Source organism: Mya arenaria, chromosome 8, assembly GCF_026914265.1.
Source record: "Mya arenaria isolate MELC-2E11 chromosome 8, ASM2691426v1".
NCBI classification, from domain to species: Eukaryota; Metazoa; Mollusca; class Bivalvia; order Myida; family Myidae; genus Mya; species Mya arenaria.
In genome coordinates, this window is record NC_069129.1 from 5,764,976 (window position 1) to 5,772,409 (window position 7,434).

The 7,434-nt window shown below is 32.8% G+C and overlaps 1 long non-coding RNA gene across 1 annotated transcript; it reads right to left on the bottom strand.

The window, feature by feature from the left end:
• Positions 1 to 679: 679 nt before the first annotated feature.
• On the bottom strand, positions 680 to 1,787 carry LOC128242659 (uncharacterized). The gene is made up of 3 exons (XR_008262656.1): positions 1,705 to 1,787; positions 1,070 to 1,230; positions 680 to 813 (listed from the first exon to the last, which is right to left on the bottom strand). It is a non-coding gene; the product is annotated as an uncharacterized LOC128242659 (long non-coding RNA).
• Positions 1,788 to 7,434: the final 5,647 nt, after the last annotated feature.

Sequence of the window (7,434 nt, forward strand, 5' to 3'; positions counted from 1 at the left end):
TTTGTTCAATGCTTTGGTTGAGACTGTCAAGGACACACTGTCTTTTTAAATGTCAAATCTGCAGTATTATCTGATCTTGTCATGTTAATGCCATTCAAGATCCATCCCCTTGATGCAGATTTCGGAAAGGAGTTCAGGTAACACAACTACTCTGGTTTTCATCAAGGTAAACTACACCATATCCGATGCAACACACCTGCACTGCACAAAGCCAGGCCTGTTTGCTGAAAGTATAACTTGTTAGAAATTATGTCTAGTTCAGTCATATTTTGACATCACAATAAAGCACACAAAAAACAAGCTTTTATAAAGATTTAGATATCATACTAGTGTTTTGACAAAGTGAGGAGTTTCTTGACTAGTTAAAACAGCATTTATTTTTGTTGATCGTTGTTGAAAATTTGAAATGTAATATAGAAATAACATACTTATGAAAGTTCACATATACATTCGTCCTCTGGCAATAGGTATGCAAAGTTGCATTTTATCAATTTCAACAGTTATTGAGTTATGGTCAAGGTTATTTTTTTGACATGTAACTGACAACAATAAAAGGCTAACATCTTAAGTGAATACTCTTGAAAATCTAGGGCTCAATTCTGTTAGGTAAGTATTTTCAAAATTAAAGTACTCTACTATAGGGATAAATGTGCAAAATTTATTATCTACCTAATTTTCCAAAGACCAAAGTGCCAATTTCGGCTTTTCTTCTCCAAACCATGGTACTTGAAGTAGTGATCATCATGCTCACAGCAGTGTCTGCTCCCTTCCCCGGCAAATCAGTCTCATCAAGCAAATAAACTGCTTGTTATCCTGCAACATTTGATACACGTACATCTTTATTTTATACATGCTATTTTGTTAATCTAAACTATTGCGTGATTTCAAAATAAAATATGGAAACCAGTTAATTATTCGGTATTACACAATATGCCTTCTGATTATGCATCACAAGATTGTCATGTGTGCATCCACAAATATTCTCCTTACTTGAAAAAAACTGTCAGTTAATAATTTCATTAGCCGTTTATTAATTTGTGAACTTAAGTTATAAATAACTAAAATGTACCTGAGTGCTCTGCACATACTCCAAACTACGATGACGAGGCATTTCCATACAGTTTTGAACAATATTGGACTAGTCAGTTGGGCATGATGGGGGAAGAAGACTGGCAGGGAAATGTTAACTGCAACATGGGAGGGTGTCCGACAGGGAGCATGGATACTGTCCTGAAATAAGATAGCAATATGATGCATATAAATACAGTTATGTAGTGCACTGTGATCTTTTGTCATTTCATCATTGTTGTTATCAAAACTCATAAACAGATCACAATTATCTACAGTGTTGTCATGGTCAGGATGAGTGTGTCTAGTAAATGAAGGTCATTCATAAGTTATAATACACAAATCATGATGAAAATGTCATTATCAGTGTCGTTGACAAGTCCATCAGGAACACAGTACTCCCCTGACTACATAAACAATTGACTCGATCATGATGAGAAAGTTATATCATTATACAAATTACCTCATTATTATGGACAATGGTGTATGAAAATTAAACAAAAGCAGTCCAGTTCAAGTCCTTTGTTTACTAATCCGGGTTTATGACTATATTAACGAATATTTTAGTCTTTTTTCTATATCATTTTAACCTTACAAAGCTTAATATTAAATTTATACAACTACAATGGTATTTACCTGTCATAACTCGACAGAAGCATCCTCGAACAGCAGTAAATGTAGACAAAAAACGTAATTGTTTCAAAATTTCTCGTTTTTCAGTTACAAACCGGAAATTACGTATATGGTGAAGGGAAATAACTAGGTTGTTATTATTTCTCGTCGCTATCGGCAACATCGTTGTCGGAGAATATGGATATTTTATGGATGCGATTCAACCATGTGTTTTACGTTAATTAAATAAATCTAACAAGAAGAAATGGTGACTTATAACAATTTAAGTCAGTGAAATAAATTAACAAAACTTTAAGCACGTTTTTCTCGAAAATTGCCGACTTTGTACTGAATGTATATGAATGTTTTTGACACATTGTTGAATATTTGATTTGATTCTGAATTGTTAACATGCTTAAAAAATAAAGTAAACAAAACGTTTGATATTCTTCAATTCTACATACTGGTAGTTAATATTCCTTTGAAAGGATTTGTCTGAAGGTCATCATCAATAGGTACATGTATGTTCACTTTTAACCAAGGATAAATTAACACCCTCGATCAGTATAAAAACTCATTTAAAAGTGGAATCCATATACTGTTTAACTTAATTTGTTAATCTTTGTGGGACTGATTAGTGGAATTTTACAAGTCACAATTGTGAACATATTGTAAACAGGGAAAATTAACAGAGTGTTTTCCACAAATGTACTTCCTAGTCAGTAACAAAGTTCTTTATGTGAACATTCTGCGACTTAAATGTGAACATTCTGCGAATTGAAACCCTTGCGTTTGATAAACTGACATTTTATATGTTCTAATTGTGAACATTATGTTAACTTTAACATTTTTAAAGTTATAACCGTAAACATTCTGCGAACTATTATTTTATTGTGAACTTATTGCGAATAGCAGTCCTAGGTGTGCGCTGATTATTCGCATAAGCTGCGAACATTCTGCGAATGATACCTGCGAATACTGGTGTTCACAATATATTCACAAATTGTTCGCGAGTTGTTCACAAAAAAGGCATTCATTCTGTAAGGGAGCATTGCCATGGCTGTAATTGATTGTTGTACCATGTACAACAGGTGCATGACCTGAAATTACATATTTGATCAAGTAGTTCCAAAATATGTTCTTACTGAAATGCAATTCTTTAACTGTTTAATGTACACCATTGTGCATGCCATTGGAACTCCTCGTAATCAGGTAGTCTTAAGGTAAGCCCTTTCAAAGAGGCACTTGCAGCTACAGGTCATTAAATATGTCCTGGCTTTCACCAGTATTGTCCTCTTATTCTACTTTAACATTTTCACATATCAAATCATGATATTGTTATCAAAATCATCATTATAATCTTCATCATAACTGTTATTCATATCGATTTACCTGAACTTCATGAGATTGTATTTATTTTTGTATAAATTTTGTGAACATTAATCAGCATTGCCCCCAAAAAAGTTTATCTGCAACTGTTCCTGCACATTCATTGTTAATTGTATTGGTAGTTGATTGCTGTGACATTATGAACACTTGCAGATGTTATTTATTAAAAAAAGAAGCTTGATTCATAGAACGTTTGAGTGAGATTAGTTTAAATATCACATTTTACCATTGTTATTCTATTACGTTTCACTAACTCGGGAAAACTACTCATAGATGATACATAATAACACTTTTAAACGAAAAATTACGCTTATGGTAACATCACTAACATATCATACATTTATACTTTCCAGCATGATAATTGAGTTTTTTTAGTCCTGGTGAAACAATACAAATAATTAAAAAGTAACAATTTCCAAATTATACTTATACGTGCTGGTTCGCGATGCAACTATTTCCGACGAAGCTGCGTTTATCGGAATATATTCGCAATTGCCGGAATGCAGTTCATTAAAGGAATGAAAGTTGAGGTGTTAAACTTTACTTACATCCCAATGTCATACCATGTGATTTGTCTCAGTCTTAAATTGTTAATACAATCGGCACCAAAAACCTAACAATCTAACAATACATGATATTTCGCACACTAACAAAATCATTTGTGTATTGCAAAGTGCAATTTAAATAAAAAAGGCATATGTCTATAGTGCGGTTTTGCAATCGGAAAAATATTTCAGGAAAACTGTCTTTTTGTAATACCCAGTCGCATAGAAGATCCCGGGTATCGTTTAAACTTTTTTATCTTTACCTCTGTTACGAAATAAAACAAAAAAGCTGTTATAAAAAAACTGTTGTGTATGGTGTTATTCCATATAAACCCCTTCAATAGCATTTTGGTAAAGCCATTTGTTTTCAATAACGTGCACCGACTTTCTTTTTAAAGACATATATTTGTATTGATCATTTTAGCAAACATTGATTTTCCAATGTATACAGACGCTTTAAACACCCTTTTTTAAAGAATCATTAAAGCAAGACATGTATCTTTTAATTTTCTTTTTTTGTAAATAGTTCATAGACCTTTGTTTCATAACGACATGATACGTATTCATTCTACGTTTTTTTAACCATATGTGCTGCTTATTTGATAGCATATCCTGTCTGCTTCATAAAAAATACAAATCAACCTATGACAATGTATCTAATAATTGCTTCTGTGTGAAGAGTTCAATTGTTCATTGTCAATTAGTATTATTAAATGTTGCACATTGTGTGGCAGATTACTCAAAAACTATTACAGCCTCAAGTTAACCTGAATAATTTCATTTACCATACTCCAGTATTTATGAATAACCTGCATGGTTCATGACTGTTGCCCCTTTGTCTCACATGATTTTCGTTATGTTTTTTGTTTGAATATACGTTAACTTTTTTAAACCTTTAGTGAACTCCGGCTACACTGACAGTTCTCAGTGGAAATTACGAATTACGAATTATTAATCAAACGTTAATAAATGTGATATGTCTCTCGTGTAGAGAACATAAGGACTATGCATTGTACCTTCGTTATGTTTAGTAACTGGACTTATCCTTGCATTTTTTATAATAGCTAGATGCCAAAATCAGTCAACGTATTTTCTCTACAGATATCTAATCCTATATCTAATCCTGATACTCGTATTTTATTAATATTCAGTAAAAGTACATTGAGAAGAAATAAATGATGTTCCTTAGATACGTGTTTTATTTCACGATAACAAAGAGTGTGAACTTTTGGTGGACTTCTGTTATAATAGAACTTCCGAGATACCAAGGATCACCTGGTGTTATCACATACCTTATACAGGACATCGATGATAGACTGGTGCTACCACAAAGCCTCTGCACGGTACTGAGTATGGACTTTGGTTATCACAGAGCTCTTGCAAGATACTTGATGGACTAGAAAGAGCTTCTCAAATATACCGATGATGAACTGATAATACCATATAGTTTTAACAAGATATCGAAAAAAGACGAATATCGAAGATGGCAAGATGTTACCAAAGAACCTTTACAACATTTCGAAGATGGACGAATGTTACCGAAGAGCTTTTACGATATACTAAGAATGGACTGCTATTATCACTCAAATTCTTAAATATACCATGCATGGACTTGCGCTTCCACATAGCTTCAATTAGATAATGAGGATGGACTGGTGTTTCCACAGTTTTCTTAACGGTACCGAGAACGAACTGTGGACAGGAATTGGGTTAGGATTACGTTTGAGTTGTGTTATTGTACATTTTGTATCATTTATACATGTGTATATTCTAATATCTTGGTCATGGTTATGGGCACGCTCCTTAATGTACGGTTCGAGCTCTCCCTTATGCTTGAGTATTGGTTATCATTCTTAAATAATAATCATGAAAGAAAAGAAACATAACACTTTTGAACATGATAAAATAAACAGCCAATCGTATGTTTTGAATCAAATACATTTCAATGAAATCTTTCATTTTCGTTACAAGCATCCGGTACAAACAGCTACCTATGGTAAGTGCGCAGTTGTTTATGTTCTCAATTACTCTCCCATTATCGTTTCCTTTTCAAATATAATTTATTTATCTTTGTTTCTTCGAGGAAAACTGTAAGGAAAACATTAAAATATACATTATAATTGTAAGTAGTTCGCTCTTGTTGTAATAAACGCATTTTATGTGTATGATTGATATATCATGAATCAAATTAAAAACCAAATATTCAATTTTACATTAATTTTGATTACAACGAATATCTAAGATTTGAATCTTGTTGTTTTTATAAAATGAAGCAGTGCATCGAAGTCGCCTGTCGAGGAAGCTAGGTCAATTCTATGTATGAAGTCAAAGCAAACTGGAACTGATCGGATGTTGGAATTCATTTGTCACTCTGACCTCGCTTCGTCTGACTCTGCCACGCCCGTGTAAGAAATACGTAGTTTTGCGATGTTTTAAAGAAAATGATAACGTGACTCTAATCAATCAAATTGTAAATGTTTGTGTAATTATGATTACCAAGGCATGAAAACTGTCAAGAAAACATTTAATGTACTTCATAATCGAAAGTAATTTACACTTGTTGTAGAAAATGCATTTCGATAGGTGTATGATTGATACATCATCAAATATTGTTTTGTTTCATTTTAGATTTATTTTGATAACAACGGATATGTAAGGAGTTCAATGTTGTTGTTTTCATCAAAGGTAGCATCGCATCGTAAACGCCTGTCGAGCAAGCTTGTTCATCTCTCGGGTTAAAGCCGAAGTAAATTCGAACTGATTAGCTGTTGGTATAAATTTATCTCATTGACCTCGCCTCGTCTGACATGTAAGAAATGTGTAGTTTTGCGATATTTTAATGAAAATGATAAACGACAATGACCATACTCCTTTCCATCAAAATGTGAATGTTTGGGTTATTAAGATTACCAAGGCATGATAACATAATATTTACCTGTTCCTTTTATTTCACTTGGCATATGCATGATAATAAGTAGATTTCATGAAGGCTATTTTGTTATATTCGCTTTTCAACGAAATCTTTACAGAACAGCGCACAGTTAGGTACTGCATTTTGTCTGATTACTAGTACAGTGCCGATGAAAGTAGAAAGGCGTAACAGAAATGAAATCTCTAATAAACACGTCAAAGAGTGCAGAAGATAATTAATTTTAATTGAAGCTTGTCACATAAGTCTTGTCATTGTGTAAATATTGCTTATCAATACGATCTTCAGCTCCCTTAGCTGTCAATTAATGCTACACAGATGCAGATGTTACAGCGATCACAGAACAAATTGGTATTATCTAACGATGAAGACCGACAGGTTTTTTGCTTTAACACCTGAGTTATTCTTTAGAGAATTAAGAGACAGACAAGGTTAAAAATCATATGACTCTCATTAGCCCTCAACAAACCTTGATCTGCAGATATTCTGATATTTTAAGACTCTGATGTTAGTAATTTCTGTGTTGTTTTCTTCTCGAATATATATTGAGAATATCATATTAAAAAAAGATACATAACATTGATAATCATTTTTTAAAATTCAATTTATTGCCTAAGAAATAAATTTATTGATGATACTTTCAAGGGATCTAACTCAACTCAGTAAATTATAAGTACCGAGGTTCCAATTTTGAAAGTATTATTTAACCTTCTCATCTCGCTGATCTCACAACGTAATAATTTCACAGATAATTTATGCAAACCCGGATTACGCAGTATTTTCACAAGCTTTTATTCAAGAATTTCTTTCGACGGGCATTTTCACGCTATTTGAAACACACTTACGGATGCCCTTCTTACGTTGTTTTAGTTTACGCTCATACTTAAATAA